Here is a 15,324-nt window from a genome sequence, read left to right as displayed (position 1 = left end):
TCCAAGTTTTTCCCTAGCAAGTTATGAGCCTGGCAAGGCTTAGAAAGTGGTACTTCCAATGCCATAGCCTTTTCCTCCCCTTTCGGCTCTGTAGGAATGCTCTGCCCACCTCCCCCACTTTTTTAAAAAAATGTCAGATTCTAACTTCATTGGGTGGGGGACGGGATAAGGAAACATCTGGTAAAGGACCTATTGCCTGCCTTGGAAAGACAGACCTTTTACTGTATGCAATTTCACCATATAAAAAAATGCCCAGAATCCAACAGTGATGGCACAGAAACTGAAAAGGACATACAGCTCATACTTTTGATAGTCACTGTTGCAGATCACCAACTGATTTGCACCATGTGCTGCTAACTTCAGCATGTCACCTTTTTTTCACGCATCATGCATCACCATCACCTCCTTGCCTCTACAAAGCCAACCAACCACCAATTACAGAAGCAAATCCCATGAACTCTATTAAGCAAGGCCTGCAATAGCAACAGTAGTGTTCCCACCTTGCCTCTTGATGTGAAGGCTGGAGAACAGGGAATTGACAAGATCATAGAATTGTAGAGTTGGAAGGGACCCCGAGGGTCATCTAGTCCAATGCCCTGCAAAGATGAAGAGAATAAAAGCATTAGAGCAGAGCTTTCCAAAGTTTTCATATCGGTGATACACTTTTTTTAAGGCATGCATCATTTCACGACACAGTAATTCAGTTTTACTAGCAAACCAGAGTTTAAACTAACCGTTTTCCAATGCCAAGAGCATTTGCATGACACACCTACACACTACAGCCGAAACACTAACATGTCGCGACACATGGTTTGGAAAGCTCTGCGTTAGAGGGAGCATCATGACCGCAAGACAAAGGGGAAGGAAGATAGCTACTCCCAAGAAGGAAGAGGGGCTGCAGTAGGGTCTGACAGAAGCAGGGCGAGATCAGTTAAAAAACCCCAACAACTAATAATTTTTAAAAGCATGTTCAAATTGAGAAGAGATTCCAAAGCAAGGTTAAGAAAGAAGTAAAATCCACTCAGTTGTTGCAGGATCAAGACCGAGCTTGCCAACGTCCTGATCCTTGGAGAAGAAAAATAAAACTTTTGGGCCATTATAGTGCTCCTCAGCTTCTGACAGGTTTAGTACTTTCGTCATGATGTGAAGGAAAACACACTCAGTGAAGTGTGATACCCAGCTCATTAACTGTACGAAGGCCACATGTGAAAGAGAACTGAAAGAACCCTCTTGGGTTTTCTGTGCTTGACCAACAAAATCCACATTGTTATACCGCTGCTACCCTCCCATGACTGCTGGGCTTTAAATGGCGTGTTTGCAAAAATAAAAAAATAAAAATGTGGCACATGCAGATATACCCAGAGTTGAGATATGGCTGCACCTATACCACTGCTGTCTTGTCATCCGATTCCATTTCTATATAATACCATCAGATATACATTATACATTAGATAGTGGTGGTAATTGTTTCGGTTCTGGCTCAGCTCTTTCAATGCTTGTTAGGTATACAGTCTCCCCGCCGCTCCTTGTCAGTCACCACACACTGCTTGACAATTGGGGACACCCAAAAAGGGTAGCAAGCAGGCTCTTTACCTTGCTTCGCAACTGTATCTTGCCCACAGGTTTGCCCCTGGAGTACCAGTGACTGAACACCATGGGTAGGCGAACTAAGGCCCATGAGCCGGATCAGGCCCAATTGCCTTCTGGATCTGGCCCATGGACGGTCTGGGAATCGCCTCGTGGATCACCAGCGTGCACATTCTTTCCCTCTCCCTCCCACGGCAGTGGCACCTCCTCCTGGCTTCTCCCCACCCTGTTTAGAGGAGGAAGGGGGTTGGGCTTTGTTGGTGCCAGCAGCAGCAACGCTTGAGCGGCCGCCATTTTAAGTAGCCCCTCTCCAGAGCCCTTTCGTGCACCACTCATCATCCCACTGCCCCCACCAGCAGCCTCTGCCGCTCGCAAGACACAGGTAAGCAGCCACTGGGGCTTGTGGTGATCTTGCATCGTTTTTGGCCCCCCCCCCAAAAAAAATATAGTCCAGCCTCCCATGGTATTCAGCAGGGGTCAGCAAACTTTTTCAGCAGATGGCCAGTCCACTATTCTGGCCCCCTGCTGAAAAAGTTTGCTGACCCCTGCTGAATACCATGGGGGCAGGCCATTCTGATAACCTTCCTTCCCAGTCTCCTCAGCCACAGGTTTCTCCACCTTTCACATGTACAACGTAATTGTTAGCCCTCTCATACTGCTACTGTCATAGGGGAAACCCATGCCTAATATGCTGTGGAAGCAAATGTGAGTCTGGGCTGGAAACTCTCTGGGAACGCTGTGCTGGGGGGAAACCACACACACCAAGTTGTTCAGTTACGCCAATTCACAGCAGTCACTGAAAGCAAAAGTAGCGAGCCTTGAGTCACGAGCCACAAAGTGACTCCAAACTGCAAAAAACAGGAAAACGAAATGAAGCTTTTAATATTGGAGCATTACCAAAAACAACAACCTACGCCAAAGGAAAGTCCTCATTACCCCGTAGAGAACTCAGCAATCAGTCCATGTATCGGGAAGCGTGATCTATATTGAAAATGTGTCAGGGCTTAGAAACCCCAACAAGACTAGTACATGATTAAAAGCCATCCTGTTCCAAAGGCACTTTTATATGGGGAGAACTGTCACAGCCCTAATAGCTAGTAAGGTAGGCATTATATGCCAATAGTTCATCTACAATTGTTGTCGTATAAGCTAGCCCTCTGTGCCCCAGTGGTTTGCCACAATTTTTGCCTGAATCCAGTTAATTCAGAACCAACCCGCACATGAACAAGTACATTTCTAATCACCTTTTAAAAAAAAAAGCCACAGAAATGCCAGAACCACAGCCATGTTTTTTCTATACAAAGTAGTAGCCCTCCTGCATGGAGATGGGGGTGACAAAATATAAAAACGTGCGCCAGCCTTAAGTTGCACACAGGCAGACAATGTGTGCTGTTTGGAGACTTGGAGTGGGAGGTATAAACTGTGCAAAGACACTGATCTAAGCTAGCGAAGAGCGACCCTTTTAAGGCACAGAAAACCCCCAGTTGATTTGGAAGCCCTGCCTATGAAATTGGGCACAGGTGAAATGGGAAGCCTCCCTGGTTCTATGGCTGTCTACGACTGGAAAAACTGAAGATTTGTTGAGCAGTAGGCAGGATAGCGGGTTACATTAGTGGGTCTTAAGTTTGCAAGCCTGTGCTAGATGGCTGTGAGAAACGAGCCTCATAGAAGCAACCTGGGCCCCAGTTCTTGCTGCTGCTGCTGCTGCTTCTCCAGCTGCCCCCTGACAGGAAGATGCAATTTCCTTCCAGAAAATCAGCTGCCTCTAGTAAACCAGCTTCCTCCCACTCAACGTTTAACAGAAACATTCACCCACATGCTTGTACTGCCTGGGAGACAAATGCACCATACTAGGAACTTCTGGATTCGTTGTAACAGAAGACTGGATTCAGTTCAAATACAGAGCAACTTCAAAACATAGGGATAAACAAGAGTTACCCTGGGTACTGTGCAACCAAGGGAAACCCGCCCCCAAAACAAATCCAAGAAAATGCAGATTTTGTTACTTCACATAGCCATCCTGGTGAGCAGGGATGCCCTTCGGTTCAAGAGAAATAGACCTGGGCTTGGATCCAGAGATATGCAGGTGGTAGGCATTACTTTCATGTCTCCTGTGTCCCCTGGCAGCCTTCTGAATCCGGTAAAAGACTCTTCTGACGGTTGTGGGAACACACCGGAATTGGGTGGGTTGTGGCAAGAGGGTTTTGTGTGTGTTACAGATAAATGAATAACCTGAGTGGAGCTCTCTCTTATGGGTGATAATTCCGCATGATTTTTGGCATTCCCCTGTGTCTCATTTCCCCACAGAACATCCAACCCCATTAAGAGAATTTTCAGAGGGGCTGGCTAGGTCTCCTTACAGCATCATTTCTCTAAAAGCCAATTACTATTGATGTAGCCAATGTGGTTATTGGACTCCCATCTCCCCTGGTCAGCGTGGACAACCACAATGGAGGACACTCATGTTTGCTACCCCTGCTTAGATAATAAAAAAAAATGGAGGACACCATACTCTGAAGTACCTAGCTTTAGTTGACTAATAAGGACAGACAAAGGCAGTTATCCATAGGAGAAACATGCACAGGGCCTACAAACCCATTGCTGCACAATTTGTAAAGTTCTTTTGTTTTTTGGAAGAAAGGCAAAAGGCCCAGGGCATCTGAAGAGGCTTTTTCGAAAGCAAACCCTGAAGAGGCTTTTCAAATCACCAGTCCCTAAGGATCAGGATCAGTTCCAACAAAGCTGGAGGGCACTTGGTCAAATCTCTGAAAGTTGTGAACTTCATCCTTATTAGTCAGTTCGTCTGTACACAAAGACTCGACGCCACTGGGTAACTTAAGCAGACTAACTTAGCTGAGATACGATTCCAGCTATGCGATTTCATTCCCCCACAAAGTTTTAAGAATGTGACTTGAATGATCACCACAACCTGGAAGGTTTGCAAATGAACCAGAAAGAGGAATGCAAATCTTTGCGGTTTGTTTATATACAGTGGTACCTCGCAAGTCGAATGCCTTGCAAGACGGAAAACCCGCTAGACGAAAGGGTTTTCCGTTTTGGAGGCGCTTCGCAAGACGAATTTCCCTATGGGCTTGCTTCGCAAGACGACAGCCCATAGGGAAATATCCGGGACAGTGGGGAAGCGCAGCGCGTCTTCCCCACTGTCCTCGGACCTCCTCCGAAGCCGGGCGGGGGGCGAAAGTCTTTGTCCCCCCTGCCTGCCTTCCCAGGGGCTTTTAAATCGCCCCGGACAGCGGAGAAGTCCTCCGCTGTCCCATGGCGATTTTAAAATGCCGCCCGCCAGCATTTTAAGATCGCCCGGACAGCGGAGAAGTCCTCCGCTGTCCCGGGGTTTTTTAAAATGCTGGGGGTGGGAAGAAAAGCCCTTGTCCCCCCCCAGCCTTCAGAAGAGGTCCGGGGACAGACTGTCCCCGGACCTGGTCTGAAGGCGGTTTCCCTAGGAACGCATTAATTGATTTTCAATGCATTCCTATGGGAAACCGTGCATCGCAAGACGAAAAACTCGCAAGACAAAGAGACTTGCGGAACGAATTAATTTCGTCTTGCGAGGCACCACTGTATTTTAGCAAATGTATCCACCACCTTTCTATCCGAGATGCTCAAAGGAGAAAACATTGAACAATTTAAAATGGAACACACACACTAAAAAATAATAATGGAAACAGAGTGACTGATAATATAACAGATGTTAAAATCATTAAGAAGGGCACCATACAGAAATCTCTGAGCAGCTATGTAAATGAGAGCCAAGGTGGTTAAGAGTATCAGTCTAGGACTTGGTAGACCTGTGTTCCAAGTCTCAACTTCAGCCACATAAAAGCTCACTGGGTGGTCTTGGGCTAGTTACTGTATCTCGGCCTTACTTGATGATAAAATGGGTTGGGGTAGAACCATGTGCGCCTCCTTGGAGGAAAGATGAGGTATAATTTAAAAAATAAAATAATTAATCTAGATTTCACCCCAGAGAAAACTCTCTTCTGTATTCTAGCTGCACATTCATCTCATGCAGGCAGGATAAATGAAAGCCTCCTCGATTAAGCTTATTGAACATGAACTTCGTTGGACTGGTCATGTGGTTCAGATGCCTGATTATTGTCTTCCAAAGCAACTACTCTATTCCCGACTTAAGAATGGAAAGCGAAATACTGGTGGATAACAAAAGAGGTTTAAAGACACTCTCTCAAGGCTCATATTTAAAAAATGAAGTATAAGCATAGAAAATTGGGGAACACTGGCCTGCGAGCGCTCCAATTGGAGAACAGCCTTTACCAAAGGTGTATAGGACTTTGAAGAAACATGAGCTCAGGATGAAAGGGGAAAACGAGCTAAGAGGAAGGCACGTTTGGCAAATCTTCACTGTGATCAATTCTCACCCGGAAACTTATGTTCCCACTGTGAAAGGGCGTATGGATCCAGAATTGGCTTCCACAGACACACTATTAAGAACGTGTTCATGGAAGAAAATCTTACTCAGCTACAAGTGATCACCAAAGAAGAAGAGGAGGAGATTGGACAGGTAAGCTCACAGTAGATGGCATTCTTCCTTGTCTTCATAAGCAAACTGGTAGTCCATTTTATGAATATTCTGCAATTCCACACAAACTGAACAAAAACACAGAATTGGGTAACAGGTGCAGAATTCAGCACCCCAGGAACCTGAGCTTGCTTTTTAAAAATATAACAATAATAATAATAACAATAATAATAATATGTTTCTTACCCTTATGACTGCCAGAACAGGCTTCAAATGTCTGTGTAAAGCCAATGCCTAGTGAGATCCGAGAGCCAGAACAGGGATGCAGAACAGGATTTTGAGCGTTCAGGAAGTGGAGCTTCAGTGCCCTGCAGCCCCTTACTTTACTATATGATTTGCAGAAGCAAAATAACTGTTTGCAAATGTGCATGAATTTGCTGAAGGCACAATCTAGTCCATCTGTATGTAGGCTATGAAGTGCAGTTTCATCAACCACAATAGCATTTTATGCAGTCCATAGCGATGGGGGGGGCAGGGACAGCAGGAAACAGCCAGGGGTTAATAAGGAAGTAATAACTTGACAAGTACTCTGAATGTAAGCAATTTTGCTTATAGTAATTTTGCCAGGAAAAACAGCAGCAGCAAGCTGCTTTGCTAGAAAACCATGGGGGACCCTAATCTCTATGCATGCTGCCCTGTCAGTATAAACATATTCAATTAAAGATGTACCCAGGCCTGATGTAATGAAGGCTCCCTACTGGATGTGGCAAACAACTATCAGCACAAACTGGAAGCTGGTAGAGTTTTATAAACACTAGAATAATGTGCTCCCAAAGCTCAAGTCAGCAACTTAGCACCTGTATTTTATACTAACTGAAGTTTCCAGCAGGTTTCCAAAATGGTAGCCTCAGGTCTAATGCAAACAGTGTCCAAGAGTCTCAGCTGATGAAAGACCCACCAGCTGGACTTCTGGTGACAAAGCTGGATCCAGAAGTGTCCCCTAAACTAGAAACCATAGTCTTCCAGAGGAGTATGGTCCTGTCCAGAAATGCCTTAACACCATCTCCTAAAACAAATGAAGCACCTCTGTCCATAACACACCCACCTTCTCAGGACTGAGCTTCAGTTTATTAGCCCTGATCCTGCCCACTACAAATTGCAGGCTCCAGATTCAGCACTTCCACCACCTCCTGATTCAGATACAAATGAGAAATGCAGAGTTGCTTGTACTGTATTGTGAATACTGATGACATCTCACCCCACTGCATTCAACAGTTTCATGCAGATGTTACAGGGCATGGGAGAAGAAGGTGGGACCTCACAACATAAACTCCACAAGGCCCAGCACAACCAATGTGGCTACGAAAGAACCAATAATAAGCAATTACTCCAACCAAATAGGGGAGGGATCACCAAAACTCCATGCCATCAACTCTTTGAGAATCTACCCAGAAGGGCACTGTAGGTCAATGGCATCGAAAGCAATTGAGAGGTGCAGGGGAATTATCCGGGCTACACTCCCTTCTCCCAGCATCCAGCAAGGTGACCGAGGCCGTTTTTGTGCCAAAACCAAGCCTGAAACCTGAAGCCATACTGGCATGTGTCCAGGAAATCAGTCCAATCAATAATTCCCGGAGTTGCCTGCTACCACCCTTGCCCCAAAAGGGAATATATGTGACCAGCTTATTACACTCTTAAAATGCAGAAGAATTTCTTCAGGAGCAACCTTGTTCAAGGGAGGCATTAATCATACCCTGCTTCCAGAAAGGCAACACCCTCCCTGGGATCATCAGCCATGATGGGTTGGGTAGGCACCCCCTCCATGCGCCTTGCCCATATCCTCAGGCCACAATAGCATTCATTCCCTTAAAACAGGATCAGATTACTGTATGCCATTGTTGTATTCATTAACTTTACTGCACGATATACAGTATTGCATTTGCAGTTTTCAATTGGATTCAAGCAATTTTTAAGTGAAGTGTCTTGCAAAAACAGCATGCTTGTGAGAGCTGTGGGCTAAGACCAAGTATGCCCCAAATGTCTTGGAAACACTCCTGTGGGTGACACACTAAGAATGCAATGGTGGCAAAGTATTGTTGTATACTGCCATCATTTCCCCAGAGTTTGTTTGTTTGTTTTATTTATTTCTCCACAGATCTCAGGGCAGTTCACAATACAGTAGGCAAAATCATACCCTCTCAGCTGTGTTCAACTGTATTCACATTAAGTTTAATGCCTCATGCTATCAACCTTCCTGTTTCGTTGTCCCTAGCTCTCTGGTAAAACAAGGTGCCAATTGGACCCTGCAAGAATGTTCAGGTTCTATTGCATCAAATGTCCAGGCCACCTCCCCATCCAACCGTTTGGCTAGGGCAGGGATAGCCTATGTAGCGCCCTCCACATGTTCTAGACTGCAACTTCCATTAGTCAACACGGCAAGTAGTCAGGAATAATGGGAGTTGGAGCGCACAACATCTGAAGGACATCAAACTCCTTTAAGTACAGTTCAAATAAGAGCGCCAGCCATACCAAGCAGAAACTCCTATGGAGCCTCAAGTATCCTCTAGAGTGAACAATTTCAATAGGTTTGCCAGAGTTTTGCATGATGAGTGAATTATTCCCTTTTGCCAGTCCTCAACTTTCTGACAATCATTAGTTATTCCAGTATTACGAGACGGCGGGAAAAAGAATGCCTCCCTTCATTCATGTCAATAAACCAATCATTTCCCCACCTTTTAGTCTTAATAACAAAACAACTAACGCACACCAAGCCCTTGAGCCCTTCATCATAAGAACATTGTGGAAAAGCACTAAGCCACAACCCTTGTACATCTGTACACAACACAGACTACAAATATATTCATATTTAATTTTTGGCAGAGATTTATTCCTTCCCACAGCACAGCCCCAGACTATGAAAATCTCTCTCCAGCTGTCCTGACCCAGTTGTTATCTGCGAGCTGCACCATCCTTCAAAAATTAAGAGGACTTAAGACAGTCATAACCTGGAGGATTAGTAGCCAATATGTAGCCCATAATAGCTCCTGCTAAATAAAGAGGGCATCAAGCTCTATCAGAGTGCAGCCTACCACAAGCTTGGGTCAGACAGAAAGAACTTGAAAGAAAGTGACACATTTCAGGGGGAGAGAAGGTTCCAAAGAAAACACACACATATATTTTTTTTACATTTATGAGGCTGAGGAAGGGAAAGGCCTCAGGAACAGCCCAGGCTCTCCAGCAACAGTACGCCAACTATAAGCAACAAAGAGAAATGTTGAATTCTAATTCTTAACAGCCAGGGAAACTTCTTACTGGAATAGCCTGCTGAAAGATTGTACAAAGCCATACCTTCTCAGGTATTTATTTTATTTTTTGACAGCAGGAACCAAAAATCTGCATCAGCCCCGCCGGCACAACTATGCAAGTTCAAAAATTCTTTCTTCCAATCCATAGCAATAAATAAAATGCAAGACAGAACAGGAGAGGGAAGCTTGGAGAATGATAGATTGTGGAAGCCGCACCCTGTCAATCTCTAAGCTTTACACTGAAGAGATATATCAGTGTATTAGATCAGTGTTTCCCAACCACTGTTCCGTGGCACACTAGTGTGCCGCGAGATGTTGCCTGGTGTGCCGCGGGAAAAATTAAAAAATTCGAAAGATTTTTTTTTTAAAGTCAAATTTTCGATTGGGGCGCCGTCACTAGATGACCCCTGGGGTTCCCTCCCTCCCTCCCTCTCTGCGCCTCCCTCCTCCTCCTCCTCCTCCGGGGAGGCCCTTCCTGGCTCTCGGCCAAGGCTTGGCGGCTGCCACTCACTCACTCGCTCGCCCACCCGTCCCTCCATCCCTGCACCCGGCCTCTCCCCCTCCGTCCCCGGCGCGGGGGCTGCTGGAATCCGTAGTCCCCTCGCCCTTGGGCTCCGCGCCCGTGCAGGGTGCACGAACTACATTTCCCAGAGTGGCCTGGCGGGCCGGGCGTCTTGTTTGAAGCGCTCTTCTCCCGGCCATGGAATGAGCGCAGCGGCGGTGGCCGGGCGGGCGGGCAGGGGCTCTTCCGCGCAGACGCTGCGCAGCCTGCCTGCGCCCCCGCGGAGATCGGGCGGCAGGATGGAGCCCGGGGATCCCCGCGGAGGCGGAGCGGCGGAGGCGGAGGCTGCCCCCCAGGTAGGGCTGCGTCGGGGTTTTTTTATTTTTGCAATGCTGCATCCGCGCCGGAGGGGACGCATCGGACCGCGGGGAGACCCCTTGGCGGGCGTGCAAGGCAATGCATGCGTGCAGGCGTTGCATGGAGTGCAGTGCAATGCAATGGCAACGCGGCGCCCTGCATGCATGCATGCAACTTCCACCGGCGCTCCGGACTTGGCAGGTGAGGGGGGTCCCCAGTGGGCGGCAGAGAGAGCCGGGAGGGCGAAGGGGAGCCGGGGGGGAGCAGTGCTGCTCCCCGAGCCGAGCCCGGGGGGAAACTTCGGCGTCGTTGCGCCGGGTGTTGGAAGCGGAGGCTGGCAGGGGCCCCTCACCTGCAAAACCTGGTCGCCTCTCATATATTTCGTGCATTGCATTCATTGCCCGCTTTCTCCTCCAAGGAGCTCCCGGGGGCGCGCGTGGTTCTCCCCGTGTTATCCTCGCAACAACAGCCCTGCGAGGTGGGTCAGGCGAGTGGCCCAAGGGAGCACCCAGGGATTGTCCTGGCCAGGTGGGGTGATTTGAACCCTGCTCTCTGCCCGGTCTTCGTCCTCATTTAGCCCCCACATGTGCATGACTGTGCATGACTGAGGTTTCCCCCCCTCGTCTTGGCTATGGTGTGAGTCTGTGCTGTTAATTAATGGGGTTCTGCCTTCGGAGAAGATGAGCCAGCCCTCAAGGAGGTGATTATGTAATTTGCTAGCAATTCATGTCCCTCCCGGGGTGACGCTGCGCGCTGACATCACGGGGCTGTAATGGTGGTGTGCCTCGAGATTTTTTTCATGAAACAAGTGTGCCTTTGCCCAAAAAAGGTTGGGAAACACTGTATAAGGCCTGCCTTCAGAAGAGCAGGGGAGTTCACAGCAATGCTAATTTCTCAGTTCTCTATTTTCCACCCATTACAAATGTTCTCAAAATGAGTATATGGAGAAGTGGCCATTAGATCTGGACCTTTGCTTCAGAGTATTCACAATCCACATGTTTCTCATATGCACATATTCAACAACCTGCTGGGAAGCTGAATGGCAAGCGCACATTTTGAACCATGCCTAGTGTGTTTTCCAAGGCATGTCTTTTCCAGATGCTCTCCCGTCTTCCTTGTGAGAGGACTAGGGCTGTGTAGTAAACTGGTACTGAAATAACATTGTGATAAGCAGTTTCAACAAGGTACCTCCGGTTGCGGACAGGATCCATTCCAGCGCTCTGGTCAGATCCCGAGGGTTCCGCAACCGGAGTGACCAATTCTGCGCATGCACGCACAGTGGTAGAGTGCTTCTGTGCATGCGCAAAAGCAGTCTACCACTTCTGCGCATGCAGCAAAAAACTGGAAATTTACTTCCGGGTTTGCCGCTTATGTATCCCGAAGTTTACATAACCAGTAAGTGGAGGCAGGACTGTATACCTGTGAAGGTGGATATTTAACAGCTTCCCAGAGGGATAGCTCAGCTGAATGGATACTTTGCAGATATTTTGCAAGCACCAGTGTTTCCAGCTTTTTTTGCTCTCCTTCTGCTTGCTTGACCTCCCTCCCTCTCTTTGATAAAAAGGGAGAGATTGGTGAGATGAGGGCTTTGGGGGGGCCTTCTGTGGGGGGGGGTGGAGGGGAGAAGATTTAGCTGGCTGCCTAATGCTGAACAATGGGAGGTTAGGTACTATGTGAAAATGATGGGGAGGGTTTCAGTAAGCAGCGCAAGCAAATGTGTGCCTACTCACAAGCAAGTACTACTGAATTCAATGAGGCTTACTCCCAGGAAAGTAAAAGTTAAGTTTAGTTGAACTCAGTGGGGCTTATGCATGTACAGATTCCACTTAGATCTCTGAGTGGGGAAGCAGATGCAACTTAACTAGTAAATCACTTAAACTACCCTTAAATTAGCTGAAAATATATTACAGATATTATATGGAAGTTTATTTAATATTTTTATTACATCTACTACTTCTTTACATTTTAAGCCCCTCCACCACCACAGGGAGGCCCGGCAAGGTTCTCCGCCACCATCAATATATATCACGACATATCAAGAAATCGTTATATTTAGCTGGTGATACATCGTGATGTTTAAAACCAGATATTGTCCAGCCCTAGAGAGGACAGGCCTTTAGGGACTGTTCTATCAAGACTGACAGAATCAGGGAGCTGAAAGAGATCCCAAGTTTTTGTTTCTATTTATTTTAGGAGGCCTTTTAGGGCAAAGCTCTCTCAAGGCAACTTAGATTGAACAAACAAAATGTATTTCAGTTTAAAAAAAACAACCACCTTAATTTGGACAAGAGAATCTCAAACTGCGGTTTGAAAGTTCCATTCAGGCAGCGAACAGAATGGTTAAGCAACAGCTGAAAATATTTGTACCTGACTGATGACCACATTGCCCCTAATGGTGCTGACTGAGGCTGTTTTAACCAGGGTCAAATTATCAAACAGGCTAACAAGGTCATGGTCTAGGGCTCAACATTTTCGTAATACTTGTGTTAGTCTTGACACTGATGCTGGGGCAGAAAAAACATTATTTTATTTTTCTGCACATGTAACTCAGAAGCACATTCATATGGCTATTAAAACCATGAATTACAGGTCTGCTTCATATGCAGAGGAAGAAATGTTTATTAAGTGATCCAGAAGCACTCTTGGCTATTCTCAAATGGCCCACAGTTTTGTTTTTCAGAACTTGTCCTCAGTCATAATTGCTTGCCCTGAAAGATCAATAGATGTCTGCAGTGCAATACTTCCGCATGATTCATGCAAACAAGTCAAGCTATGTGTCTCAAGGAAACAATATATACTTGAAGAAACTGGGCCAGCGGGGAGAACAGGGAGCACACAGTTTCCAGAACTTTCTGAAAATAAAACTTAAAAGCAAAAGGCTCACAAAACGATGGGGCCTTATGAACATATGAAGGTGAATTTCAGACTGATCCATCTAGCCCAGAATTGTCTACTCTTGACAGTGGCTCTCTGGCAGAGATTTCTCCCATCACTTGCTACCTGTACATTTAAAATGGAGGTGCCAGGAAGCCACTTTGCAACCTTCTTCATCCAAAACAGGTGGCTCTAACCACTGATCGTCTGGCCCTTTTCTCCATATTGGGGGTAGAAAGCAGAAGCATCATGGTGTTTGCAAAATATAAATTTATTAGCGGCTGTTTTGAGTTTTACCATCCTTGAGAGGTATAGCAAAGGAGCAATGTGTTGCCAAGTGACTGAAAAATAGCAATCCTAAAATTGGCACAAAATGCCATGGACCTGGATAGGATACCCAACAGATGCATGAGGCACCCAGACCGTCACATTCCAGACTGGGCTAATAATTGTACCTGAAGTGCTAGCACAGGGCTCAGCAAACTTTTTCAGCAGGGGACCGGTCCATTGTCCCTCAGACCTAGTGGGGGTCCAGACTATTTTTTTTGGGGGGGGGGAATGAACGGATTCCTATGCCCCACAAATAACCCAGAGATGCATTTTAAATAAAAGGACACATTCTACTCATGTAAAAACACGCTGATTCCTGTACTGTCCGCGGGCCGGATTTAGAAGGCAATTGGGCCAGATCCGGCCCCCGGGCCTTAGTTTCCCTACTGATGTGCTAGCAGAAGGGGAAAGCTGCAAATTATGAATAAAAGGCAGCATTTTCAGTGCCTAGGGGGGAAATTACATACCTCCTCAATCGAAACTAACACCTCAAGGAAAAACCATCTGTCTGCCCCTTACACCCATAAACAAATGGGAAAAAAATGTGCATTGAGATTTGTTTTAGGTGGGATTCCTCCTTGTGTCAAGTTACTGGGCTTGATGACCCATATACTCCCTTCCAACCCTAGGAAATTACTGGCCTTAAAAGACAATATTATGAGCTATCCCCTCACATCTGAAAACAGTGTCACTTCTGTAAATGCTCTTGGGCCAAACAGCATCAAAAAGAGATGTTTACAATTCCAAATGCTGCCAGCTAGAGCAGCTGCTTCACTAAACTCCAGGGCTCAAGCCTCAGAAGGGGAAAGGTATTTTTGCTATCTCCCGTGATGAGAGGCCAACGAAACCTTAATCCGACTGGGAGATTCCAGGTTAAACCTGCCCTTAATCTCTAACATAAGAACAAATCACTCTGGATAAAGCAGCATCTGTCTGCACACATACACTTAAAAATGTGTCATTTTGCAAATACTGACAGAAGGCAAAGATCCCAGCATTTCTGAATATTTAATAAGTGCAAGATGGGAGGAGCATTCTAGGTTCAAACAAACTTGGAAGGCCTTCTGTCTCAGCTATGACAAATGTTTTCTGTATCATGCAACTCTTAAAAAACAACAGAGCAAATGCAAGTTGAACACTCTTTTAAAAAACCAGCAACACTTGATGCAGACAATTTAAACCCCGTAAGGTCACACTAATGGGCTAGTGCTTGTGCAAGTTCAAAGCTATCTGGCTTTTGCGTAGGAGGTCTGGGAAACAGTGCAAGAGAGCTGGGAAAATCCCAGCCACCTTGCTTCCTTGATGTTTGATGTCAGTGTATAGAAATGTGTAAAACCCATCCAGACTGTGCAGGAGCACTAGCTCCTAAAATAAAATGAGAAGCAACACGGAGGGAACAAAAACGTATTTTCCAGACCTGAGGCAGAATCTTTTCCCCTGGTAGCCCCATGACTCTGGAATTCATTGCCAGCTGACCTCCACTAAGCTAGTCCACTGCAGGTCGTAAGAAGGTTTTCAAATATTTGTTTTATATGGCAAATGCATGTGGGATGGGAATTTTTTAAAATTTTATTTTATGGCTACTAGGCAAACAAGATGCTCAGCGATGAGCATCCCGTTTCCTACAGTGGCTCACCAGATGCCTCTGGGAAGGCCCACAAGCACAACCTGATCAAAGAAAACCTGCTTGCCATATAGGCAGGTAACCACCAAAAAAATAGTTCCTAGCCTCTATAACATGAGACCAAGGGTTCGTTGGGGCCATCTCCCTGACAGTTTGTGGCTCTCCGGGAACATTTCGAATATCCATCATTTGTGGTCCTTTCTCACCTCTCTGTGAGGGCCGCTAAAGCCTGCTTCCTCGCAGTATGGAA

The 15,324-nt window shown here is 46.3% G+C and overlaps 1 protein-coding gene across 3 annotated transcripts in view; it reads right to left on the bottom strand.

The window, feature by feature from the left end:
* The window catches only part of LOC309517757 (signal transducer and activator of transcription 5B), a 54,436-nt gene that overhangs the window by 25,311 nt on the left and 13,801 nt on the right, over window positions 1-15,324 (bottom strand). For 2 of the 3 annotated variants that reach the window (XM_082197223.1, XM_082197224.1), the window contains exon 2: window positions 501-596. The exons of the other annotated variant lie outside the window; for it this stretch is intronic. The gene's annotated coding sequence lies outside the window, so the exon portion shown is untranslated. The remainder of the gene's footprint in view (window positions 1-500; window positions 597-15,324) is intronic. 3 annotated transcript variants of the gene reach the window in all.

The sequence above is a fragment of the Podarcis vaucheri genome, assembly GCF_965113315.1.
Source record: "Podarcis vaucheri genome assembly, chromosome: 13".
NCBI classification, from domain to species: Eukaryota; Metazoa; Chordata; class Lepidosauria; order Squamata; family Lacertidae; genus Podarcis; species Podarcis vaucheri.
This window is presented reverse-complemented; position numbering and strand designations above follow the sequence as displayed.